General features: G+C 39.0%; 1 protein-coding gene across 7 annotated transcripts in view; it reads left to right on the top strand.

Moving 5' to 3' along the window:
* Positions 1-27,846, top strand: part of LIMS1 (LIM zinc finger domain containing 1) — a 148,236-nt gene that overhangs the window by 15,665 nt on the left and 104,725 nt on the right. The window contains exon 1 of one of the 7 annotated variants that reach the window (XM_072742583.1): positions 19,958-20,177. The exons of 4 other annotated variants lie outside the window; for them this stretch is intronic. The gene's annotated coding sequence lies outside the window, so the exon portion shown is untranslated. Of the gene's footprint in view, positions 1-19,957; positions 20,178-24,438; positions 24,545-27,846 lie in introns of those variants that run through there. 2 more of the 7 variants (XM_026010896.2, XM_072742586.1) reach the window with 2 other exon arrangements.

Genomic DNA, 27,846 nt, shown 5'->3' with positions numbered 1-27,846 from the left:
GAAGCCTGCAGAGGCTGATTAAGAGGGTGATGGGAACTCCAAGGATACAGTGCTTGGGAACTTTTTAGAGATGAAATTTTCTTATGCTCAGTGTTAATCATGCTTTCCAGGAGGAAGCAAAATGAAGCATTGCTAGAGATTAGCTGAACAAATGGAATGAAAGTCGAAATATGAGATTGGTTATATTTTGATAAAGAGGTTAAGTTCTAAGAATGTACCATTATCTTACAAAAAGCTACTTATGCTTTTTGGTATGCCTGTGTATCCCAAGCTCATATAACAAGGCATAGCACATAATAGTCACTCAGTAAATACTTGTCAAGTAAATGAATAACAATGCTGTATATTTTATTTGGTTAGTGAAGTATATTTATTTAAATATTGCAGAAAATAATATGTGAGTAAATGCTAATAAATTAATACCTTCCAGGAGGCATTAAATTACACTTGAAGCTTTACTTCAGCTTTTCATAATTGTAGTAATACTGTGTAAGTACAAGTATTTGTGCAATACTATGCACAAATTGCTTTCCTTCCTTAGACTTAGTGCAGGAATAGTTATTTGATATAGGAAGATGCTATGTTATGGAGCAGTGAAGCCTCCAGGTGAATGGGTTAAATCTTTTAGATCAAACATTAACATTTTTTCTTGTGAACTCCTCCAGTTTTCTATATTAACATATATCTTTAGCATTATTCATCAAAGTCCTAGGTGGAACTCTTGGTAAAATTGATGGAATATCCTGAAGTTTCTTAAAAGGAATAAACGGTTGGGCAGCCCACATGGCTCAGCGGTTTAGTGCTGCCTTTCAGCCCAGGGCATGATCCTGGAGTCCCACGTTGGGCTCCCTACATGGAGCCTGCTTCTCTCTCTGCCTCTCTCTCTCTCTCTCTCTCTGTGTCTCTCATGAATAAATAAATAAAATCTTTAAAAAAAAAAAAAAAGGAATAAACAGGCAAGGGATAGCAAAAAGCTAGTTGTGTTGGAAGGAAGAAAGGTGGTGAGGAAGAGGACATTAGCTGTATTAGCTGTTTAAGCGGTTGATACAAGTCACACAGTGTGTCTCTGGGGTAGTATTAGATAAGTCAGTGGGCCAGAGAGAGTTTATAATATGAGCAATGTGATAAACAAGGTTTTGCAGTGGAAAAGAAGCAGATTATTCCGTGATGTCCCACAAATGGTGAGATAATTTGTCAGCAGTTAGGGTAAAAATGTTTAGAGTTTTATATGACATCAGAAAAATTCCAAAGGGTGATATTTAATAGTTACTTATAAAATCAAGCCAGATAAACCTGAAATAAAATAGAAACAAATATTTATCAGATTCCTAGAGTGAGAAATTTTTTTTTTAATATTTTATTTATTTATTCATGAGAGACACAGAGAGAAGCAGAGACATAGGCAGAGGGAGAAGTAGGTTCCATGCAGGGAGCCCAATGTGGGACTCCATCACGCGACTCCAGGATCATGCCCTGGGCCCAAAGCAGGTGCTAAACCACGAGCCACCCAGGCGTCCTGAGAGGTATTTTTTAAAGAAGTTTTAGGAATGAATTATAAAAAGATATATTTGAATAAAAATAAATTAAACTTCTGTAAATTAAAAACAGATGGGGAACATTTGCAATAAAAACTATAGAATAATAAAATGTATTGATCAGGGTATGCAGACTGTAGTATATACATAGTGAAAAGATGAATAGAGATAATATTTTAAAAAGAGAAACAAAAGAGAAAATATAACTTATGTACAAAAATATAAAAATTGTTCAACACTAGTGACTCACCAAAGAAGTATATATTAAAATAGATATCAATTGCCTACAATATTAGCAGAGCTGTTAAAAAACATATTTGTCATATGTTGCTGGTGTGAAGCTATAATTGATAAAATTTATTAGTAAAATAATTTGGTAGTATGTGTCAAGTGTGAAAAGATTTGTAACTTCTACTTCTGTAAATCAAACCTAAAGAAGTTATTCTAAAAGTGGAGAGAATTTGATGTGTGAAAAGATTTTGGTAGCAATATTTATACTAGTGGAAAGTTTGAAAATACATACATATTGATAGAGAATTCACTTAAAAAGCCTGAGGATACCAGTTTAGTGAAATTATATAGGTATTTAAAGGATAGTTATTAAAGTTTCATAATATCCCTACATCATGATCACTTTTCTAGTTAATAAAAAAGGAGTGTGTGAAATTAGAACATGGTAAACTACAACTTTACAATGAAGCAGAAAATGGCTAGAAAATAAAAAGTACTTTTTTAAAAATAGCTTTATTGAAGTATAGTTTATGTTTCATAAAATTCACCCATTGTGTAGGTATATGAAGTCTTCATATATTTATAGTCTTGTGCAGCCATCCTTGCAATCCTGTTTGAGAACATTTCTGTGACCCCCAAAAGGTCTCTCATTCATGCCTCTTTCTCTTGCTCCCAGGCCTAGGTAAACAGTGACTTGTTTTTTGTCTGTGTAAATCTGCCTTTTCTGGACATTTAATTTAAATTGAAATATACATTTTATCATCTTTAACATTTGGCTCCTTTCACTTGGGAGTGTTTTTGAGGCTTGATTAGGAGAAGCTGAGTTCTCCTCCTGTGTGTCTCCTTCACTCTCACCACTTCCACATGCCCAGCATTTCTGATGCCAGGACTGTGGGATTTCCCCACACCAAGCAACTCTCTGTGATGCCAGCTACACATCCTGCAGCTTAACTCAGTTCTGACACTATGTGCCTAGAGATCATGCCAGATCCCACAGGGTAAGGGCTCAGTCACACAAGACTGCTCTCCCTCCACTTCACGTGCCATTGCAAGTTGCAGCTGTCCACAGTTTCTGTCTGCTGTGGCTACCAATCAGAGGTTTCCAGGACGTCCTCTGCTCAGAGTCTATTTGCTAGATCAGCTCACAGAACTTGGGGAAAGACTGCATTTACCAGTTTACTAAAGGATATGATAAAGGGTATAGATGAACAGTCAGATGAATGATACATAGGGTGAGGTCTGGAAGGGATGCAAGCTCTTCTGCCTCTATGGGACTGGGGTGTGTCACCCTTGTGCTGGTGATGTGTTCACCAAATCGGAAGCTCTTCCAACCCTGTACTTTTGGGATTTTTTTTCTTTTATACAGGCCGTGCTAGGCATAATTGGTTACTCCATTTCTAGTCTCTCTCCTCTCTATGGAATGAAGGGTAGGGTAAAATTTTCAAGCTTCTAATCATGCCTTGGTCTTCCACTCCAGGAGCTATCCTGGAGCCTACTTAGAGTCATCTCAGTAGAACAAAAGACACTCCTGTCACCCAGGAAATTCCAAGGGATTTAGGAGCCATGTGTTAGAAACGGGGGTCAAAGACCAAATATTAGAACAAAGGATGTTCTTAGTGCTCTTATCACGTAGAGAACTACAAGGGTTTTAAGAGCTTTGTGCCAGAAATCAAGGTCAAAGACTAAATGTTAGAACAGAAGATGGTCCCAGCACCCTTATTTACAAAGGTTTTAGGAGCCCTGTGAAAAAAGCTGAGGGCAAACCCAATATATATATTTCTTACTATTTTGCAAGGTTCTTTCATATTACAGCATTTATTTTTTATTGGTGTTCAATTTGCCAACATATAGAATAATACCTAGTGCTCATCTCAGAAAACTTTTTGATGATTCTCCAGATAAGTAGGACTTCTCTGTGTTCCACCAAACTAAGCTCTGCCTCTCCCTCTCCACCTCCTTACAGCCTGCTTTCTTTCTATCTATAGCCTGAAACTGACTCACTTTCTAGTACCTTTACTGGTTTTCCTTTGCCTACATGATAAAGGCATTTTAAACCCTTGACAATTTAGCCCCAACCGAAGTCTGCTAATTTTCTACTAATCTCAATATCCTTTTCCTTCAGATTCCATTTCCTCTTAATATTTCCTTGCTTTGAATAACCCTCCGTAACCCCAGAAATCTTCTCAGGCCACTGGGTACCACTCTTAGTTTCTTTTACATTTGTAAGTTCCCTTTAAAAAAAAATATTTGTTAATGAGAAACACAGAGAAGAGAGAGAGAGAGAGTGGCAGAGACACAGGCCGAGGGAGAAGCAGGCTCCATGCAGGGAATCCAGTGCGGGACTCGATCCTGGGTCTCCAGGATCAGGCCCTGGGCTGAAGGTAGTGCTAAACCACTGAGCCACCCGGGGTGCCCTACATTTGTAAATTCCTAATCGTATTTAAGATCCAACTCAGAAGGCACTTCCTTGGTGATAATGTTCAAAGTTCCTTTTCTTTCACTGCAAAATTTATAATTCCTTTCTCTGTAATACTGTGGTATTTTATTCATCCTATTGGTAAAGTAGCTATCACGTTGTGTTTTACTTGGTTTATATGCATCTATTGTCCCTTTCTAGGCTTGAACCACTTGAAACATTACATCTTTTTCACGTCTAAATCCCTAACATAATCTCTTACACAGGATAGACACTCTATAAATGTTGAATGGGAAAGGCCTGCTAGTATTACTCAGTAATCATCAGGCCGATATTCTCCTACACTAGAAGCATTGGCATCCAGCCTTTCCCATTCTCTGTACGTACATCTGCGTTCTGCTAACTTAGTTACTTCTCTGTTGATCCACGTGCCTGTCTCTATGCCAGCACCACTACGCTGTCTTGATTACTGTAGCTGTGCAGTGATTTTGAAATCAGGAAGTATGAGTTCTCCAACTGTTTGTCTTTTTCAAGACTTGTATCCTGGTCTGGGTTCCCTGCTTTTTCATATTAATGTGAGTTAGGATCAGCTTGTCAATTTCTGCAGAAATAGATTTTGATAGGGATTACACTGAATATGTAGATCAGTTTGAGGAGTATGGCCATCTTAACAGTATTTAAATCTTCCAATCCATGAACATGGATGTCTTTCCATTTATGTAGGTCTTCTTTAATTTCTTTCAACAATGTGATATTATTTGTAAGTATTTTATTTTCTTATGCTATTTGTGAATGGAGTTGTTTCCTTAATTTTATTTTGGGGTTGTTCATGGCTAGAGTATAAAAATACAATTGAATGTTTGTTTGTTGTTCTTGTATCCTTCCTTGCTGAAACTGTTCATTAGTTCTAGTAGTTTTCTTGGTATGTGGATTCCTAGGGCTTTATGAGACATTTCTTAGGATGCACATGATCATGTTTTCTATAAGTAAAGATAGTCTTGCTTTATCCTGTTCAATATGAATGCTTTTATTTCTTTTTCTTGCCTAGATAGGCTAGACACACCAGTCCAATGTTGGGTAGAAGTGGCTTCTGATCTTTTGGAGAAAGATATGGTTTTCAGTGGCTCATTCTCTTTGCTGTTAGTTCTCCTTGCTGTGCATCTCTCAAGATGGAACACGCTAGAGTTTCCAGTGAACTCAAGTGTTTCTGATCTTTTGGAGAAAGATATGGTTTTCAGTGGCTCATTCTCCTTGCTGTTAGTTCTCCTTGCTGTGCATCTCTCAAGATGGAACACGCTAGAGTTTCCAGTGAACTCAAGTGTTTCTGTGGCTTGCTCCTTTTTCTGGTCATTTTCCTTTGCACAGTTCAAGTTCATTCTGTTTTTAGAGTGTATAATGTACTCAAATTGCATGTTAACTCACATGACAATCTTGCCTTAATTGTTTACAACAGTGTGCAGTGTGCGATGCAACATTATAGACACTTTCTATTTTGCCAAAATAAAATTTACCATAATAAAATACAATTTGCACATTGTTTGAAAGTACCCATTCCTTTGTTGTCTGAAGTGTCACCTGTTTTGGCCTTAAAATATTAAAGGCGTTATTCCATGTTTTCAAAAGGGCCTAGAGTACATATGCTGGATGGAATCTTTCCCTTTGCATTAGTCATTTAAGTGAAATACTGGAAGATGGCATTTTTCGCTGGAAGATCTCTGTTGTAGTTTTACAAGCTGACTTACATATTGTGCTGTGTAGGAAGTGAGGGGTTCAGCATTCTCTTTAATCACTCTATCTATTGGGTTCTCTTGCTTGCAAACAACAGAAAGTAATTCTGGCTGCTAACTGAAGTCAAGAAGGGGTGTTATTAAAAAGCTGTGAAATAGATTAAAGGAAAACTGATTATTCAGGTTTTGGAAAGAACAGGGGTATTAGTCACAGTCTCTTCAGATTGTCTTTCTTGGGATGAGTCTTTCCAGCTGGTTTTCATGCTTATATCATTTGGCTCAAGATTCCCATATCTGGACTAGAAAGTCTGCCTGGCCCACCCTTGGCCATTGGAAGTCAAGGATTCCTTACTCAGTCTCACCAAAGGAGAACACAGGTGTTGGTATGATAAAAAGGGGAATGATCAGGGGAAAACAGCATATGCCATCATGAGGGTGCCACCAATTTGTAGTTCATTCCTTTTAAAAACAAAGGTGATTCAAGGGTGATTCAGGTGATTCTAAACATCTGACTCTTGGTTTTGACTCAGGTACTGATCTCAGTGTTGTGAGATCGAGCCCCGTGTTGGGCTCTGTGCTCAACCCAGAATCTGCTTGAGATTCATTCTCTCTCCCTGTGCCCCTAGCTTGTGTGTGTGCTCACTCTGTCTCTCTCAAATGAATAAATCTTTTAAAAACAGCAACAAAGCAAAGGTAATTCATATCTCATTAATCCTAGTATCCAGTGCCCAATCAGGTATGCAAAGTCAGCTAAGATGAATTCTCTTCAAAGACTTTTGTTTGTAGTTTTTTAAGACAGAAAATTTCTACAGTCTGGTACTAATTAAAGATATTATAGGACTGTGAGAAGGTAGGTGAGGTGGAGAACACTTTATTAGTCTGAAAGAATGAAAGGGAGTAGTATGGATGCTCTAGTTCATATAATACATAATATCTTAAGAAACGGATCCTCACAATAAAAAATATTTCCAAGCTGCTGATTCTGGGAGGTGCTGGGTTAATGTGGATTGATGTGGTTGATGTGATTCCTGTTCCCCTGCCCGGATTCAGTCTGGCTCAATGCAAGTAAATTCCTTCTGAGAGAGAGAATGAGTACCCCTTTGGGGCTTGCTGCCATTTAAAAGAGGGCTTCTAACTTTTAGTTCTTTTAAAAACCATTGTTCCATGATTGAACAAATGGCCAGTGTTATTATATAAGCGTAGAGGGCCAGTTGAGGACAGTGGCTGATACTTGGCAGATTAAGTGGGATTCATGATAATAGAAGCTTTGATAGTGATGGAATCTGGGCTAAGCTTTCTTGGAGGCAAGGTTCAGGATCACAGAACCCCAAAGTGGCAGAACTGGAAGAGGCTTTAGAGAACTAACCAGTCTTCTTTAGTTAGAAATGATGACGGTTTGCGTGAAGGTTACAATTTTGTGGTATTCTCTTTGCTCAGAAAGAACCCCTCATTTTGTAAACTATCATCATCAGTGTCATAAACCACTAAGGAACAGGAAATTCCAAATTGCAGGCTAGGGCAAACCCACCCTAGCCGTCCCTGAATCTCTGGGGACCTGGCGTCAGGCCCAGGACTGCCACTGTGGATGCTGGCAGACATTTGTTGTATATGGAGGAGTCAGGGACCAGATCATTTTCACTCTGAATGTAGAGAATTCTTCAGAGTTATGGAGGTCTCTGGCATTGGACAAACCTGAGATGGCTCTTTGTAAGGGAGCTTTGAACAATAGTGACAGACATTTGTACAGCATTTCATGATTTGCAAAGAACTTTTCTCCTGTGCCATTTTATTTAATCCCCCACAACTTTTGGAGATAGGCTTGGTCAGCATCATCCTCTTTTTTCAGATGAGCAAACTGAGACTCAGAAAATACTTGTCGGGTCATATAGCTGGTTAGTAAAGTGGCAGAGCTAAAATTAGGACCTGGATCCTGGAATTTCAAATCCATGCATTTCCTATAGCATTAAACTGCTTCTTGGGAATTCATTCATTAGTGGGGAACAAAAATTTAGACCTCTTTGTTCTGAAACCAAGGAAACTGCTGGATGTTTTACAGGGTTTCACCTATCTAGCGATGAAAGAAGGGATGGGGAATGACCGCTCGTTGTGAGTTAGCTGGTTATGGAGATCCCACGAAACACCTAAGACATGTTGCTGCTCATGTCCCGTGTATTCACTTGCCACTTAACTACTCTTTACTTCTTTGGAAGGGGTCAGACCAAGGCATGCCTCTGGCATCTATACTCTATTCTCAAGGACTTGTCACCCCTCCCTTCAGTTTTAAGTATGGAGCCTTTTGATTAGTGCTACTGGAAGACAGCCTTTCTCTGAAGAAATGTATCTTCCTTTATTATAGAAACTATGATGCAGATGGGGTGATAAAATCATAATGGCTTGCCATTAGAGCTAGAGTACATTGTTTATTCATCACCATTGATTATTTTGCCAAGTGTTTTGTGTAAAAAGCTTCTTAGCTTCTGGATGCATCAGGAGGATTTGTCACCCACAGTACTCAACACCTGCTGCCATTGCAGCTGAGAAGAGCATGCTGGATCGTAAAATCCAGGGCCTAGTTGGCAGCCAGCCTGCCCAAATACATGGCATGATAACTTCAGGAGACTGCAGGTACTTTGCTGACTAGAGGAGGAAAGAAATACAGAAACTAAGGATGCCTAGGGGGCTCAGTTGAGTGCCCAACTTCTGGTTTTGACTCTGGTCATGATCTTGGGTTGGTGAGATCAAGCCCTACATTGGACTCCACACTCAGTGGGGAGTCTACATAAAGATTCTCTCCCTCTGCCCCCTTTCCCCCCTCAAATGAATAAATAAATATTTTTTTATTTATCCCTGGTGGGATAAATAAATATTTTTTATTGATACCTGGGTGGCTCAGCGGTTTGGTGCCTGCCTTCAGCCCAGAACATGATCCTGGAGTCCTGGGATCGAGTCTCACATCAGGCTCCCTGCATGGAACCTGTTTCTTCCTCTGTCTGTGTCTCTGCCTCTCTCTCTCTCTCTCTCTCTCTCTCTCATAAATAAATAAAATCTTAAAAAAAAAAAAAGAAAAGAAAAAATACAGAAACTTGTATTGAGTAGCTCCTAAGTATACAGAGGGACCAGCAGCATCAGTATTATCTGCAAGCTGTTGGAAATGCAGAATTTGGGGCTCGACCCCCTCTCTTGACCTACTGAATCTGTACCTGCATTTTAGTGTGATCCTTAAGAGGCTTTGCGTGTATATTGAACTTTAAGATGTTCTGGTATAGTGGCATTATAACAGCATGCATTTCACTTGTTTTTCTTGATAACAAAATGCAGGGTTTATTTCCCTAGTTATTTCCCCCTCACCTGTAGACAGCCTTGCAAATCTGTCCTTTGTCTCAGCTGGTCAGAGCATGGTTTTCCCTCAGTGACTGTTGATGGTCCAGGGATAGTCATGTGATGGTTTGACTCAGTCCTGAGGAAAAGCTGATTCTTTGTTTTGGGTAAGCATTTTCTCTTACCCAAAAGAAAAAAATAAGGAAGCCTGCTCATCATCATCATAGTCATCAGTCTTCAGATAATGGAAATGGAGCCTTATTTCTACTGGTAGTCATTTTGTGCCATGAAGGGATTAGTCTTGAGATGAATCTGATACTAAAGTTGTTATAGCAGAGAGAAAGAACCTGGGTTTCTGACTCTGGCATTGAGCTATTGATCTTTTGTATGCTTGCATCTCTTCTTGCCTCCAGCCTCTCAATTATGTGTGATAACGAATTTTTCTCATGGTTTATTTTTAGATATTTTTTATTACTAGCACCTGAAAGCATCATAATATGTTCATACACAGAAATGGATGCTAGATGCCCAGAGTATTGTATATGCTGATTCTCCTGCAAAATATCTACTTTTTCTGCTGGTTTTAGATTTTTCTCTTAGTATTTTGAATAATGCGTTGATCACATGGCGATCACTTAATTGCTCAGATTGAAGGTTGGTGTAGGGAAAGGAAAGCCAGAAGAAAGAAGAATAGGACGACTGTCCTGAGAAAGGGCACACTTGCACTTAGAAGTGATGTGTGCTGGACTGTAGAGCCCACAAGACTCTGGAGCCTTCTAGAATATGAGCCCACTACACTGTGGAGCCCACTGGCTGGAGTGTTGACCCATGTTTTGCCCCTATTTTGGTGGTTTGGATCTCAGTTTTCTCATTTGTAAAATGAAACTAATCATGAAATGGTGGAGGTAGAGCTACTTTGAAAACTGGACTCTTTTTTTCTCAGCTTACTTCTCATTTCTAATTCTTTTTCTTATTTATTGTGGTGAAACATATATAACATAAAATTTATCATTTTAAGTGTATAATTCAGTGGTGTTAAGTTCACATTAACTATGTATACAACTAGAGATGCCGAGTGACTCAGTGGTTGAGGATCTGCCTTTGAAGTCTCCTACTATTAGTATATTATTATCTAAATATCTCTTTACTTTGGTTATTAATTGATTAATTTACCTGGCTGCTCCCACATTAGGGGCATAAATATTCATGATTGTTAGGTCTTCTTGTTTGATAGACCCTTTAAGTATGATATAGTGTCCCTCTTTATCTCTTACTACAGTCTTTGGTATAAACTCTAATTTATCTGTTATGAAGATTGCTACCCCAGCTTTCTTTTGAGGACCATTTGAATAGTAAATGGTTCTCCACCCCTTCATTTTCAGGCTAGAGGTGTCCTTAGGTCTAAAATGAGTCTTTTGTAGACAGCAAATAGATGGGTCTTTCTTTTTTATCCGGTCCGATACCCTGCGTCTTTTGATAGGATCATTTAGCCCATTTACATTTAGAGTAACTATTGAGTATAGGAATTTAGTGTCACTGTATTACCTATTCAGTCCCTGTTTTTGTGGACTGTTTCTTTGGGCTCCCTCTTTGTGTTATAGGGTCCCCTTTAATATTTCTTGCAGAGCCTGTTTGGTGGTCACATAGTCTTTCAGTTACTGCCTATTCTGGAAGCTCTTTATCTCTCCTTCTATTCTGAATGAGAGCCTTGCTGAATAAAGTATTCTTGGCTGCATGTTCTTCTCATTTAGTACCCTGAATATATCCTGCCAGCCCTTTCTGGCCTGCCAGGTCTCTGTGGAGAGGTATGCTGTTAATCAGATATTTCTCCCCATATAAAGTTTTTTTTTTAAGATTTTTTTTTTAAATTTATTCATGAGAGACACACACATGCAGAGGCAGAGACATAGGTAGAGGGAGAAGCAGGCTCCATGCAGGGAGCCCGATGTGGGACTTGATCCCGGGACTCTAGGATCATGCCCTGAGCCAATGGCAGAAGCTTAGCCGCTGAGCTACCCAGGCGTTCCTCTCCCCATATAAGTTAAGAATCTCTTGTCTTGTGCTGCTTTAAGAATTTTTTTCTTTATCTTTGAAATTTGCAAGTTTCACTATTAAATGTTGAGGTGTTGAATGGTTATTATTGATTTTTTTGGGGGGGGTCCTCTCTATCTCTTGGATCTGAATTCCTGTTTCCTAACCCAGATTTGGGAATTTCTTAGCTATGATGTGTTCAAATATACTTTGTGGTCCTCTCTCTCTCTCTCTCTCTCTCTCTCTCTCTCTCTCAGTCTCTTCTGGAATCCCAATTATACATAAATTCTTCCTTCTCAAGCTATCATTTATTTCCCTAAGCCTCTCCTCGTGGGAGCATCTGCCTTTGGCTCAGGGCATGATCCTGGGGTCCTGGGATCGAGTCCTGCATCAGGCTCCCCACACGGAGCCTGCTTCTCCCTCTGCCTATATCGCTGCCTCTCTCTGTGGCTCTCATGAATAAATGAATAAAATCTTTAATTTAAAAAAAAAACCCACTATGTACAACCATCACCACTATATCTAGAACCTTTCTGTCATCCCAAATAGAAACTCTGTCTTCATTAAACAATATCTCTCCATTCTTTCCTGCCCCCAGCACTCAGGAACTTCTGTCTCTATCCGTTTAACTAGTCTAGATACCTTATATAAGTAGAATTACACAGAATTTGTCTTTTTGTGTCTGGTTTATTTCACTTAGCATAAGGTCCTCAAGGTTCATCCATGTTGTGTGTGTCTGAATTATATTTCTTTTATAGCTGAATGATATTCCATTGTGTTTATATATGTGTGTGTATGTGTGTGTGTGTATATATACACATACATATATATATATATACACACACACACACACACACTGTATTTTGCTTATCTGTTTTACCTATTTATGGTTATTTCCATCAACCTGGGCTTGTATTAGTATTGTGAATAATGCTGCTATGAACATTGGTGTACAGGTATCTGTTTGAGTCCCTGCATTTAATTCTTTTGAGTATATACCTGAAAATCATATGATAATTCTATGTTTAACATTTTGGGGAATCACTAAATTGCTGAAAAGTTGACTCTTAAAAAATGAATAGTTAGAAATAGAAATAGACTATATTTAGAAATAGACTATAAGTTGGATCTATGTTTTTTCTCTTGGGACTGTAGTTTTTCATTAATTTAGAGAATTTAGTAGTTTAACATGGGACTCATGAACTCACCCTTTTATAACACTTGGAATATACATACTATCAGATTTGTGTATATTCTCCTCCTTAATCAGATTAGAAAATAGATAGTTTCTCTAAGTTAATGTGTCAAAGATTTAAGTGTAAAATGATTCATGAGATTGTTGAGGTCCAAGTACCTTCCTTCGTGTATGTGTTGAGAATGAATTGATTTACTTCTATCAGTAAACACACTAACATCTTTATTTATTTTTTATTTTTTTAAAGATTTATTTATTTATTCATTCAGAGAGAGCGAAGAGAGAGGCAGAGACACAGGCAGCGGGAGAAGCAGGCTCCACGCAGGAAGCCCGATGTGGGACTCGATCCCGGGTCTCCAGGATCACACCCCAGGCTGCAGGCGGCGCTAAACCGCTGTGCCACTGGGGCTGCCCCACACTAACATATTTATGACCTGTGAAAAACGAAAGGCTGAATATATAATGAAGGAAATATGAGTATAAAATAGAAGATCTTGCTGTTCTAAAAACACTTTCTATCAAACAGAAATAACATTGGATTATTAGATGCCTAAAAAATTATAGGTACAGAAAGAATTAGGAAGAAAGTCACTCTGGAACTCTTGTTGCAGTATCTCTGAAATATACTAGAAGGTAATCATAGATTTAAAATTGATTACCCGGGGATCCCTGGGTGGCTCAGTGGTTTAGCGCCTGCCTTTGGCCCAGGGAGCGATCCTGGAGTCCCGGGGTCGAGTCCCGCATCGGGCTCCTGGCATGGAGCCTGCTTCTCCCTCCTCCTGTGTCTCTGCCTCTCTCTCTCTCTCTCTCTGTCTATCATGAATAATAAATAAATAAATATTAAAAAAAAATAAAAAATAAAATTGATTACCCTTTCTTTCCTAGAAATTGTACAATGGGTTCTATCAGCTCACCAGTGCATGTTTGCATTTTTATAATACTGAAAGTGCCATTTCTGACCTAGCAGTTTCATCCTTTTTTAACATGACTTAGTCAGACAGGCTTCATCTGCAGAATGTATTGGAGACAGATATCATTTTACATACACTATGAGAAAACTTTTAAGAACACATTTAAAGTTAGGAAGATAATACTGCCAAGGTGACTGATGCAGCACTCCATTCCCATTGGGGGAATTGATGATTGTTGGGATTGATTGATCAGGGAGCTTCACCTCTTCCCAGAAGCTATTCCATATGGAATAATTTATATGCCCTTCCAGGTTGACTTTAGTTTAGCTTGCATGTAAAATCCATGTTCGAAAGCTGTGGAAGTAAATACTTGTAATAATCCTTGACTTCGTGGCTGTTAGAAATGCTATTCTGAAATGGCCTCACCATGTTAAAACATTTGAAAGCAACTTTTATTTTTTATTTTTATTTTTTAAGATTTTATTTATTCATGAGGGACACAGAGAGAGAGGCAGAGACATAGGCAGAGGGAGAAGCAGGCTCTGTGCAGGGAGCCCGATGTGGGACTTGATCCCAGGACCCCGGGATCATGCCCTGAGCCAGAGGCAGAGGTTCAACCACTGAGCCACCCAGGCGTCCCTGAAAACAACTTTTAAAGTAAAGTAAAACATTTGAAAGTAACTTCTAACTTCACCTCAAGTAACTCACATTACATATGATGAAAAGGTTTCTTTTGATTTATTTCTTACTCTGTAAATATGAGTTGATTTTAATTGTGATTTAGAATTACTTATGTTCCTTCAGGAGTTTGAAAGTATAGCTTTCTAACTATGGTCTTATAATCTACTATCTTAATAACTTAAGAAACTATTTTATTTTGCAGCACACCATTAGTTTTGTATTACACTAGATGCCACTTCAGAATTATGAAAGGGCATGATAAAACTCTCACCTCTTAATGGAGATCATATTGTTCATATTTAGAAGATGTTCTTTGTGACTCGTAATATTCTACTCCCTACCCTCAGGTGAAACCCTGTGTGAAATTGAACATATTCTGTGATATGGTTGCTGTGGAATCTGAAGAGTCTCCTTCAACACATGCTTGTGAGCAGTGTGTGTCTGTGTTTATAGTAGTTAATTAACATTTAAACAAATAGGCAACCATTTATAAAGTAGTTTGGCACCAAATCAGCCTTGAAAGCCATTATTTGATAGTCATTTATTCTTCAGATACTTATAGCAGGAACTGTTCTAGGTGCTGGGGATTTAGCAATAAGCAAATAGAGGTCCACCCCAACCCTTACCACCATGGAGTATATAGTTTGAAGTCTTTTGACCTTTTCATGTCCTGCCTAGAGGGAGAGGTGGAAGAGACTGGCTCTCTAGAGCCCTTCCTGAGTGGAGTTGTTCAACTCTATTCCTGGGGCCAGCAGAAAGCCTGGCACTGGTGTGTCTCATGAACATTTGCTGAGTGAATATATGAGTAATAATGAGTTCACTGTCACTTTCTCATTTGGATTATTGCGTTAGCTTCCTAACTATTCTTATTTCCTCCTTCTTCCCCTCCTCACCACCCCTCCAGGCTGTTCTTAAAACAGAAACCAAAGTGATCTTGTCACAGTCTAAGTCAGATTCTGTCACTCTTGTTCAGAGGTCTCCAGTGGATCTCCATTATACCCGGAGAAAAAGCCACAGCCTAAAGTATCTGGCCTCCTGCTGCCTTCTGGCCTTACCACCTACTGGTCTTCCCCTCATTCATTCCCCTTCAATCACACCTGCTTTGTTGTTGCTCAAGCTTGCCAGCCAGGTTCCCATTCCTGAAACTTTCATCACCTTTCCTCTGTCCAAAATGCTCTGTCACAGGCCCACTCCCTCACCTCCTGTGGGTCTTTACTCAAATGTGGCTTCCTTAGTAAGGCCTTCCCCAGCTACCCTACCAAAAATTGCAACTCTTCTTTCCCTGACACTCCTGATCTCCTCCCTTACTTTTTGCCCAGCACGTTTCTCTAAAACACACGCATACACCCCTTGGATGAATGGATGGATTTTAATTTTGTTGTCCTCCATGGAGATACTATTGAAGACCACCGAGGTGAAGATTTTTCAGTTTTGTTCATTGATATATCTGCAACATCTATGAGTACCTGTTAGTATTTGTTGAATTAGTAAAAACAAAACAAAACAAAACGTTTTAACCAATGTTTCTGTTTGAAATATACTTTTAGTAGAACCAGAATAATGTCTGTCTGTGTGTGTGTGCTTTGATTAAATGACCACTGGTTTTGCCAGCACTGTGGCTCAAGGCCAATTGGTGTGGTTCTAGTTCCAGTTCGACAACAGAGAGGTTGAACCCAGCCTTCCCTAATGAATTTAGCTCAATGAAAAAATCAGCTGTATTTGTCTTTTGACTGCAAACACAAGTAAGTATACATCTTACTGTCTGTGGTGATGGTATTTGTCACTTGCCTTCTAACAGAATCTCTCACTCTGTTGATACTGTTTTTAATTGATGTAAATTAAAGGATGTGGCTCACAAAAAAAAAAAAAAAAGGGATGTGGCTCACATCCAGAGTGACGTGCTGACAAGGTAAATGTTTGGATGTTTACTCTAAAGAATCATGCAGTATCACACTGTAGAGGCACCTTCAGCCATTTCTTCTCATCTTTTTCACCTGCTTGAAATATCCTAAGCATCTCCCAGCTCTTGGGTTGCAATCTCCCTAAAGGAGAAGCTCCATTGCATTTTATTCTCTGAAGTACTTATCATTTGAGGGGCAATGGAAAGGTCCAGAATAGAAGAGTTCTATACTTTCTAATCTTTAGTTGAAAGAAATCTTAACAGTCAATTTGCTGGTTTTAGATGTGTGGAATCCCTTTGATTAAACATAAGGAGCAGGATAGTGGCTGGAAGCATGACGTTTGGAATTGATTAAACCTCAAGTTCTCTTTGAATCCCAGTTTAGCATATTGTACATATTTTATCTTCATTAAAGATAAGAAAGTAAGTACTATGAAGTAAGTACTGTTATTAGCCATTTTACAGATGGGGAAACAGATTTGAAGAGGGTAAGCAACATGATCAAGATCACATAGTAAATTAATAATAAATATTCTGCATTATACAGAGGCAGAACCAGTAGGGTATGTGAGTGTGCATATATGAGGAGAGAGAGATTGATTGATCTTCAGGAATTGGGTTGCACAATTATGAAATCTGCAGGATGGGATGACAGTCTGGAGACCCAGGGCAGGGCCAATGTTGTAGTTCAAGTTCAAAGGCTGTATGCTGGCGGAATTCAAACCCAGTCTTACTTTCACCATTATGCTATGCCTGTTCTCAGATAAACCTGCTGGTTTAGGGCTTAGCACATGCTGAGACTGAGCATACAATTAATTTCCACAGGAGTGGTTGAAAGTGGAAGGTCTATAAGGTTGCTACAGCTATGGTGTCATTAAATTTAGGGCTGAATTTGAAATTGAGGTTCTCTAAAAGGTGTAAGGGATGATGATAACACAAAAAAAATGAGGGTAAAAGAAATAAGGGTGTGGATAACACACCGTAGCCTGAAGGAACCTGTCTATTGCAATTATCTAAAACAGGCATATTGTACTGCAGTCATTCTAGCCCAGGGTTACAAGATCAGACAGGGCCAGAACTCTGCCCCAGTTCTTTCAGAGAAACCTGTAGTTTCAGGAAGGATGTAGGCTGGATGAGATCTCTGACCTTTGTCCATTTCTGTCTAAACCCAGAATTGCTCCATAACCAAATTGACCTTTGAAATACTTGATTCTTTCAACTCAGCCTTGCTCATTGGGTACTGTTAAAAGCCAAGGGGTAACTTTTTTTTTTTCTCTCCTGAATACCCTGTCTGCATTCCACAAAGGGGGTTGAAGTGGGATGCATATAAGGTTGCTACAGTGATGTCATCATGTTAGGGCTTACCCAAGGTGGTATGATTCCTGGCAAGATAGCTAAAGTGGACAGTTAAAATTTGGTAGGAACAAAGATCTCCAAAAAAATATGACTGGCACATAATTGAGTCATTTAGTAATCACAGAGGGTGTTAACCATCTCCTTCCTGTCTTAGCTGGAGAAAAAAGTAAGAAGTAAATTTATTTACACTGTGTCTTGATGTAGAGTTAAAATTCTGTCTTGGAAGACAGCTGAATATTAAAATGAATGCTTAGGAAGGGAATGAACTTGTTTAAAAGACCGGGTGAGAGAATAGATGACCTTTTTAAACCAATCCTCAGAAATGTAAACTGTGGGTGGGATCCCTGGGTGGCTCAGCGGTTTAGCGCCTGCCTTTGGTCCAGGGTGCGATCCTGGAGTCCTGGGATTGAGTCCCGCGTCGGGCTCCCATTCTTCCTATATGACAAATTTCATGGAGCCTGCTTCTCCCTCTGCCTGTGTCTCTGCCTCTCTCTTTCTCTCTATGTCTATCATGAATAAATAAAAAATAAAATCTTTAAAGAAATCTAAATTGTAAAGGTAAAATTACTTTTCTTTATCCTGTCTTTGTGGCTTCTTTTATATGTTATGCTCCCTTTTGTTCTTAATGCTTGCTGTTGGTTTTATCTTCTGCATTACTAGCCTTGTCTCATGTCTGTGTGCAATAAAATGAAGTGTTTTAGGATTTACCAGGCACCATCACTTATGCTGGGGCCTGGGCAATTCAGGCCACTTCTCTGCTCCACTTTCCTCACCAGTGAAGTGGGGACTATAGTCCCACCTGCTTTCTTTCCTGTGAGGCATGGGTTCCTGGGGAATCATCAGGGCAGTACAAGACCCAGTAAGCCTTTAATTTGCATTAGCTGCTTTGATGATGGTGATGCACTTGAGGAAAAGGACTCTGAATGGGTAACTTTCCCACAGCCACACAGTAAGTGGCAGAGCTGACCATGTTTTTTTCAAACTTGGGTCTGTAAGACTCACACCCAGGCTCTTTCAAATATATTGTACTGATTTTTGTTTTGTTTTGTTTTTATTGTGATTTAAAAAACATACAAATTTTACCATCTCGACCATTTTTAAGTGCATAGCATAGTTAAGTAGTGTTAAGTATATTCGCATTGTTGTGAAGCAGATATCCAGAACTTTTTCATCTTGCAGAACAGAAACTCTGTACTCCCCATTTCCTGTTCTTCCCAGCCACTGGTAGTCATCATTCTTCCTATATGACAAATTTCATTACATTAGATACTTCATGTAAGTGAAGTAATGCAGTATTTGTCCTGTTGTGACTGGTTTATTTCACCCAGCATAATGTCCCCCAACTTCATCCATGTTGTAGCATGTGACAGACTTTCCTTCTTTTTAAAGCTGTATAGTACTCCACTGCATAGAGTATCGCAAGTATCGCAGTTTATCTGTTTATGCATCAATAGATATTTGGGTTGCTTTTACCTCTTGGCTACTATAAATAGTGCTCTGAACATGGGTGTGCACATATCTCTTTGAGAGCCTGTGTTCAGTTTTCTCGGATATATACCTAGAAGTGGGGTTGCTAGATTACGATAGTTCTGTTTTTAATTTTTGAGGAACCGCCACACTTTTTTTATGGCAGTTCCACTATTTTCAGTCCCACCAATAATTCACAAGGTTCCAACTTCTCCATATTCTCACCAACACTTGTTAATCTGTTTTTTTTTATGGTTTTCTCTATTATTTGTACTTCCCTGATGTTTTGTGATGTTGAGCATCATTTTGTATGCTTGTTGGTCATTGGTATATCATCTTTGGAAAACTGTTCCAACTTCTTTGCCCAAATTTTTAGTCAGGTTGATTTTTCATTTTGGAGTTACAGTTTTTTATATATTCTGAATATTAACCCCTTCTTATATATATGATTTGCAAATATTTTCTCCCATTACATAGGTTGATTTTTTTTTTAACCCAGTGGATTTTATCCTTTGGTGCACAAAATTTTTGAGGTCTAATGTAGCCCCATTTATCTATTTTGCTTTTGTTTCTTGTGCTGAGTGTCATATCTACAAAATCATTGCCCAATCTGAAGTCATGCAGCTTTTTCCTTATGTTTTCTACTAGGAGTTTTATAGTTTGGGATCTTAAACATTTAGATCCCAAATCCATTTTGAGTTAATATCTGTGTGTAGTTTAAGATAAGGATTCAGTTTCATCCTTTTGCGTATGGGTATGAGATTTTCCCAGCATCAGTTGTTGAAGAAGAGACTTCTTTCCCACCATACTGTTGTTTCAAGGAGAGAGGAAAGAGAGTGATAAGACAAGGGACAGACCATTATTTTGGGAAGAAATAATGCTAATTATTCCCCTTGTTTACTGCTACATAGATGGAGAAAGGTATCCGTAAATCTTTATATGGTATGTTTACAAGAATTATGGAGAATTTGTTTCCTTGATTTAGACAGAGTTGAACTATTATTTATGTTTATTCATGTGGAGAAAAGAAAATCAAGGCATTACAGTAATACGATATTCTCTTTGGCTCCGGAGACACCAGCTTTGCAGAAATCCAAAGTCTCTGGAATCCAGAAGTTGCTGGCAGGTTGGTGGTGGGGGAGGAAACCTTTTTAATGGCAAACTAATGAGGCCCTGAGCTCCCAGAAGCAAACAGATGCAGAGGAGAAAAAGAGCCAAGGACTCAAAGAGGCTGTATTCTGCGTACTCTGATTCACAGTGGGGGCAGCATCTCACGAGGGCATGTGGCCATCCCCAGAGGAAGTGGAGAAGAACAGGGAAAGTTAACATGCAGGAGCCAGAAGGGAGAGGCGTGGAGGTCAGCAGCGCTGGCCTGAACAGCAGACCTTAAGAAAGAGACTGGACTGAAGGTACCCAGCCCTGTGGCCTGGTGGTGGAGGGGAAGCGGAGAGCACAGAGCTCTTCCCCCTTCACCTAAAGTGAGCTAAAAAAGTAGACTAAAAAACAGACTCTCCAAAAACTCAGTCCATAGGAGCACTGAATAGCTAACTAGGGAGGGGAAATATATGTGTATGTATATAGCTTTTTGACTAATGGTAGCATTTCCAGAGTTGCTAAAACATTGCAAATGTCAGATTCTCTTGTTAAAATCTCTGGGCTATTATAGAAACCTTATTTGTATCTTCTTTCCTTTCCTTTTTTCATTAAGTATTAAGTATCTGTATATATTATTTATTGTGAGTGATGTTAATGTTGTGCATCCTTCCGTCGGAATTATAATGCAGTACAGAAGATAAAATGTTTATAAATAATGATAGAAGAAGACAAAAAAGTCATTTTAGATAACCTTATAAGGTTATCTAAAGAGAGAAAAAGGTCTTTTTTAGGGTGGAGAAACTGAGAGCAGACTATTATGTAAAGTTTATAGGTCTGGGTCCTTGATCACATTACATTGTATGGAAATGATAAGAGCTTTCAAAACAGTGATTCTGTAGGTCATATTAGTGTAAATAGTAATTGTGAAATGTTTGGTTCTGCTGTCCAGCTATACTAGATCTTCTCTTTGAGCTATTTACAAGCAGTGTAAATACCTCTGAAAATCAATACAAAGTATGTAATTGTTACCTACATCATTTGACTAAGATAGGATGATAGATACTGTTACAGAAATATAATACCTTAGGTTGGACTAGCATTCTGGGGGAACTGAGGAACAGTAGTCTCACATAATGTTATACAAATAGTGTGAATTGTAAACATTTAGTCTTTTCTTTCTTTGAAGACTCTTTTTAGTTTTTGAGAATTTACCACATAATCCTATATGGTAAGAAAATATAGATAGAAAGGCTTGGGCTAAATGACATTACTAGGAGAACTATTCAATATGTGAATGGCAATTGAGAGACTTGAAATTTGTTGAGAGAGAATATCTCCTTCTGCATCATCTGTTCTTTTGGAGTTCAGCCAGATTTGACTGACATTCTGCCTGCAGGCTAAGAACTACTGACCCTTAAATTTTAAAACAGGTGGGTAAAGGGTAAAGTTCTACTGAAAAATGTCAATTTAGTGCATCAATTGCAAAACTATAATAAAACACATACATAAAACAATGAATAAATGTCAAAATACTGATTGCATTACACATGGCCTATTACAGGGCCACTAGAAAAGTTATTTTGAAGAAGATTTGAGTAACTGTAGCTTTTTTTTAATCATGAGACTTATATCTTAACTCTGACTTTGTACCCACATACTTATGTCATATTGTTCTCCTTTGTCTTCCATGAATTTCCCTTTATTGAGATATAATTGTCATAAAATAAGCCATTCATATTTGAATTTTACACTGTAAGGTTTTTGTCAATATTTTATTTTTAAGTAATCTCTACACCCAGAGTGGTGCTAACATAGCCCTGAGATCAAGAGTCGCATACTCCATCAACTAAGCCAGTCAGGCACCCCTGTAAGTTTTGACTCATGACATCATCACCACAATCAAGAAAATGTCATCCTCAACTTGTGTCATGCCCCTTTGTCTCTTCTCTCTGGATCTCTGGGACTCTCACTAATGACATGTATAGAAAAAAGTTCTAAGAAATACTGTCTTAGAGAATTCTCTTAAATTCTAGAACTGGTCTGGATCCCTGAGCCAGTTCCTGGTCTTTGAGCCTATCTCTCCACCACCGGCTTATTTGTACCTCTCTTGGCCTGGAGCCCTGCATGAAATTACAGTTCTGGACATGTAATGTAGGTTAGCTTTGTTGGTGCTCTGCAGCTTCCTCAGCCACATTAAGCATTGTTGGCCAGTGCTTTCCAAACTATAGTGAGGATTGAGGCTCTTCTTTAAAAAACAAACAAACAAAAAACATTCAGTCCATTGCTGTTTGATGATTCTGTAAAGGAATAAAAATGATTACTAGCAAAATGAAATTAAAAAGTCATATGAATACAAGTCTCGATTTTTTTCTTTAGATGCGGCAGATATAAAATTTCTCTGTCAAATTTTAAATTTCTAAGTACTTGTTTATTTCTGCACTGTTTTTAGTGCAGATTGATAGCAAAATCTCATGGTCATAGGCTACTCTGAGTGGCACTTTGATAGACAACCCTACTTTTCCCCATGTGCTTCAGTGGGTTCAGAGATCTCTCTGGCACGCTCTTAGAGTTTCCCACTTGGAATGTTCTGCATTGGCAGAATGTTTGACTTAAATGAAAGAGGGCAGCCCAGGTGGCTCGGCGGTTTAGCGCTGCCTTCAGCCCAGGGCCTGATCCTGGAGACCCAGGATCCAGTCCCATGTCGGGCTCCCTACATGGAGTCTGCTTCTCCCTCCGCCTGTGTCTCTGCCTCTCTGTCTCTCTGTTTCTCATGAGTAAATAAATAAAATCTTAAAAAAAAAAAAAAAGAAATGAAAGAAAACTAACAGTTGTTGAATACTCACTATATGCCAGCCCATTTGCAAAGCATTCTTTTATGAGGTTGTTTGTGGGCTTGTCATCTTTGGCCTTTATTATGTTGACATACACTCCCTCTATACTCACTTTGTTGAGTTTTTCAGTTCATGAATGGATGTTGAATTTTGTCAAATCCTCTTTCTGTATTGAGAGAACCATATGATTTTTATCCTATGTATTGGTAACATGTTGGTCCCTCCTTGCAGTGCTGGAACAAATCTACCTTTGATCATGCTGCATAGTCCTTTTAATGTACTGTTTAATTCAGTTTGCTAATATTTAATTGAGGATTTTTGCATATGTGCTCATCAGGGATGCTGTCCATAGTTTTCTTTTCTTGTGGTAGCCTTGTCTGGTTTTGGCAACAGTATAATGCTGGCCTCTTACGTTTTGGAAGTGTTCCTTCCTCTTTTATTTTTTTTGGAAGAGTTTGAGAAGTGTTGATTTTAATTCTTCTTTAAATGTAGAATTCACCAATGAAGCCATCTGTCCTGCACTTTTGTTTGTTGGGAGGTTTTTGATGATTGATTCAGTCTCCTTACTAGTAACTGGTCTGTTTAGACTATTTCTTCATGATTCAGTCTGGGCAAAACATTTTTTTTTTTTTAATTTCTACAAACAACCCTGAAGTATAGGTGATACTAACCTAAGTGGAGGGTTGAATTAACTCGTTTATATTGTTCATATTCAGTTAAATGTTTCTGAGTTCTTGCTATGGATCAGGTTTATCCTAGGTTCTGGGGGAGTCAACAGGAAGTAGAGCAAATAAAACTCTCTGACCTTGTGGGGCTCACATCTTTGTTGGGGGGAAACATCATAAATAAATGAAACCTATTAGTTGGTGATAAATGATGTAGAAAGAAATAAACTAGAGAAAGGTACAGGGGGATAGGCAGTGGGGCTTGCACATTTGAGTTAGAGTACTTGGAGAAGTCTTCATGACATTTGGGCAGAGACCTGAAGGGAGAGAACCACTCAGAGCTAGTGGCAGTGGTAAAGGTCCTGGAGTTGTTTGAGATGCTCACTGATATGAAGGACCTTTCTCCTAGCTAGTAAATGGCTCATCTGGTTTTGAACTTATATTTGGCCTTTTCTGTTATGCTTTACAGTTTTTAATCACTATCTGTGCTCCTGGTTTAAAGATACCTGAATTCAAATAAAGTGCAAATCCATTTGGTTGTGGGAGTGTAATTTATGTCTGTTAGGGAGTTAGACTGGAAGGCTGCTCTCTATTTGAATCTTGCTTTTGATTAGGTCTGGATATTTTCCAAGGCTTTGAGTATCTTATTCCTAAATGTACAAAATAGATGAGTTTTGTAGGGTTGAGTTTCCATTTTTAAGTGGATGAAATTTCTCTAGGCATAGAAAGCCAGACAAAATCAGGGAAAGGATTTTCAAAGGAGACCTGATGATTAAAGCTTTGGAAAGAAGACATTGCTTTTGTCTAAATACTTTGAAGTTAAGGATTATGTAAGTCCTTCCTTACTATGAATGACCTGGTGCTTATCAGATAGCTCTCTTTGGCATTGACAGGAGCCTTTGTTGGGACTCTTGTCTGGTTGCTATCCCCTGCCCATGACTTCCCTTCAGCACATGCCAGCAGCTCTGCCCCAGACCCTTTACCTGTGGTCCTAAAAGAGGACTCCAGCCGCCTCCATTTTGACCTCAGTCTCCACTTCCTAATTTATTAAGTTCTTTCCAGTTTCTCTCTTAACTCAGGCAGAAGACCCGTGGGTGAAGCACCCCTGACAGGAACTGAAACTACCCCTCAGGCACTAAGGACTGCCCTGAGCCAGCCAGACCCTAACGACTGACCCTGCAGCAGGTGGGCGGTGACCTTTACTTCCCTTCTGCATATACCCACCATCCTTTGTCCCACATTTTCCAGACATACACCTGGACGTATTTTTAGCACTTTGGAGACATTAGTCAGCTGTCTTCCTGGCGTTGGCCTCACTTTCTTGTTTCACCACCACTCCTGTCTCTGCCTTTGGATTTGTTGGCGGTGAGTGACTGAGCCTGGTCTGTTTTGGAGCCCCTGCACTAGGACCTCTTGCACTCCTGTGCCCTGGTTCAGCTAGCTGCTGAACCTTGGACTCCTCTCTTCCCTGTCACCTCCCCTAGAGTGGGTTGGGGAAGATGAGGAGTGGCATGCTGTCATTCATGATTTCAAGTGTTGTATGTTTGGACAGATGTTATAATGATATATATATGCATCATTATGGTCTTAGATTATTTTCACTGCCCTAAAAATCTCTGTGCTCTGCCTGTTTATCCCCCTCTCCCCACCTCCCATGTCTTGCTGATTTCTATGTTGAAATTTAATACTTTGAGTAAGTATACTTACACATTTGGTGGGGGATACTCATTACTTTTGGAACTTATATTATCTCTTATACATAACATTCCCTTGGTAACAAGCCTCACACACTTGGAGTTAGTTACCTATCATGTAAAATAATTTTTCCTATTATTTTTTTTTCTTATTAGTTTGCTTTATTGTTTGTAACTTCCCATCCAATGTTGTTAGAATAGAGATGGGATTTTTAAACCTGGAGTAGTAGTATTTTTTTTCCAAACATAGTCATATGCTTTTGGTGAACTAACTAACCATTCTACAAACAATGAAAAACAGAAATCAGCAAGGTTGGCCTTGATGATTGGTAAAACCTGAGCTCTCCCAAAGTTAGCTTAAAATATTGAATTGTTTTATTGCCCTTTAAGGATCGCAAGGAGCCCACGTAGCAAGCCCTGACAAGTACCTCTTTGTTTAAAGCTATGTTAGCCATCCAGATGTTTTTGGCTTGCTCTTTTTCATCAGAAAACACTTCTTGAAATTTTCTGGAGGCCCTTTTGGTCGGATGCAGTTCTGTATACTGTCTCTTCCCTGACTTTTTATTCTTATATTTGATAACGTTTTGTTGTAGGAGGGCTGCTGGGCTGAGTGGGTCTGGACTGGACTGAACACTGACTTTCGGAGGTGCAGCTTTAGCTCCAACTCTCCTTTTCTCCTCTTCCTTTAGGCATTGTTTTTTTTTTTTTTCTTTAAAGAATTTCATGGTTTGATTTGTAATGACTATTCCAGAAGTCAGTCTTGAGTCATCAGGGTTATTTAGTCTGTTGTCTCGTGTGCATGTGTGTGTCAGTGGATATTTGGATAGCACAGGACATAGCAGTCTTGATTCTATAGCCAGAACCAACTTGAAAGAAGTTGCCAGCAGGAGAAAACAATAGCAAGATAATGCAAATAGGCATTTGTGCTCTACACCTGCATTAGGAACCAAAGGCAGCTGATGCCAGGATTCGAAGTTTTTCTACAGTTGGTGGTAGATGAGACGTAACATGAGTAAGAGGGCTTGGGAATGAGGGAGAGGCCTGGTCTTGATGTTAATATTAGAATTACAGCAGTAATAGAGGCTCATTATGCATCACTTATTTCCCCTAATCATTGAAGCTCTGTTTTTTCTTTTAAGATTTATTTATTTTAGAGAGAGAGAACCTGAGTCAAAACCAAGAATTGGATGCCTCATCAACTGTGCCACCAGGCGCCCCTGGCTCTGTTTTTTAAAATAAGATTTTAGGATTTATGTACTAGAACAAGAGCTACTGGATACCAGGTTTTACTCATCGTGTGAGGGAGTTAGATTAGAATTTTTTATAACAAGTCAGTCCCAATTATCATTCATCTTAAGGTAAGGAACAAAGCTCCTGGTCTCAGGTTATAATCTAGAACGGAAAGGCAAAATAAGCTCATTGATCCCCCTCCCCCTCCCTTCCCCTCCCCTCCCCTCCCTTTCCTTCCCTTCCCTTCCCTTCTCTTCTCTTCCCTTTTTTTCCCTTCCTTCCTTCCTCCCTCCCTCCCTCCCTCCTTCCCTTCCTTCATTTGTTTATATTGAGGTATAATTGATATAACATTATATTAGTTTTAGGTACATAACATAATAATTCATAATAATTATGCATAACATAATTCATAATTATATATATTGAAAAATGAGGATGCCTGGGTGGCTCAGTGGTTAAGCGTCTGCCTTTTGGCTCAGGGCATGATCCTGCAGTCCCGGGATCGAGTCCCCCATCGGGCTCCCTGCATGGAGCCTGCTCCTCCCTCTGCCTATGTCTGTGTCTCTCATGAATAAATAAAATCTTTTTAAAAACTAATATATTGAAAAATAATCAGCACAGTAATTCTAGTTATCATGTGTCCCAGATTTTTCTTGATATATGGCAGCATATGGTAGATATCCTGGAGAGAGGGTAATCAGTACTCAAAAGACAGAGTGCTCCCCTTAGGTAGGAAGAAAAAGGCTAACAGAGGTTTTTGACCACTTCAAATAAGGACACTCATTTCTGTTACTGCTTCATAACTTCCTGACACTGTGGTTTGATCTTGACTCATATGTCCAAATTCCTTGAAAATGCGTTTGAACCTCTCAGAATACATTATGATCTCTTAGAATTGTCCCTACACTGAGTATATTGTTATATGATCAGTGACCATTACTTGTCTCCCATAAACTATAAGCTCTTGAAAGGCAGTGAAACTGTCCCCTTGTTCCTTGGGGCTTAGCACAGAGCCTGACATTTACTAGCAGGTGGTGCTTTTTTGTGATTCCTTTCCTTGAGCATTTTCCTTTCCCTCCTTTTGCTTTGTGAGGACAGCCAGTAGAGCTTACTCTCCGAAGTCTCTCCTTGCCAACACTGCCTCTGCTATTTCTAGAGTCCCCTTGCCAACACTGCCTCTCTTATGTGCTTTGTATGTATGTCACAGTCTAGGAAGTTACTCAGGGCCAGAGGGTGTGCCATACTCATCCTTAGTGCCCTGTGCCTACAGCAGTTCATTACATGGTAGTCATTGGGTACATATTTGCTGAAATAAAAATGAAGGGACTTACAAGTATTTATTTGCCACTCACCCCCTCTGTTTTAGTGGTACAAGGTGGGTAATGATAAGTTAACACTTGCATTGGCTCAAAAGTTAATTTTTACTGTTTTTACCCATTTGCATTTTTAACAAAAACAGTTTCTCCATATTATAAATACTTCATTTTTTAAGTAAGAGGAAAATGATGCTTCATGTTTTTTTTTTTTTTTTAAGATTTTATTTATTTGTTCATGACAGAGAGA

This window comes from Vulpes vulpes, chromosome 16 (assembly GCF_048418805.1).
Source record: "Vulpes vulpes isolate BD-2025 chromosome 16, VulVul3, whole genome shotgun sequence".
In the NCBI taxonomy this organism is placed as follows: domain Eukaryota; kingdom Metazoa; phylum Chordata; class Mammalia; order Carnivora; family Canidae; genus Vulpes; species Vulpes vulpes.
Note: the sequence above shows the minus strand (reverse complement) of the source record. Positions and strands in the feature narration are given on the sequence as shown.